Raw genomic sequence first — 298 nt, forward strand, 5'->3', positions numbered from 1 at the left:
GGAGGGGGGGCGCTAAGCTGCTTATGGGCACCAGCCCCTGGGAGTCCCGTGGCCTCGCACAGGGCAACAGCAGCCCCCCAGTGCAGGGGCACTGCCCTCAGCAGTGCCACATCCCCTGAGACCCCCTGCCCGAGAGCCACGTCCTGCACTGCATCCATGTCTCGCTTCCAGGGGCACCCCATGACACAGCACAGTCCCAGTGCCCCTGGAATCAGAGCCCAGGTGGGATGGGTGCCCCACATCCCAGTGCCCCTGGAGTCAGAGCCCAGGTGGGATGGGTGCTCCACGTCCCAGTGCC

This window comes from Acanthisitta chloris, unplaced genomic scaffold (genome assembly GCF_000695815.1).
Source record: "Acanthisitta chloris isolate BGI_N310 unplaced genomic scaffold, ASM69581v1 scaffold41784, whole genome shotgun sequence".
In the NCBI taxonomy this organism is placed as follows: domain Eukaryota; kingdom Metazoa; phylum Chordata; class Aves; order Passeriformes; family Acanthisittidae; genus Acanthisitta; species Acanthisitta chloris.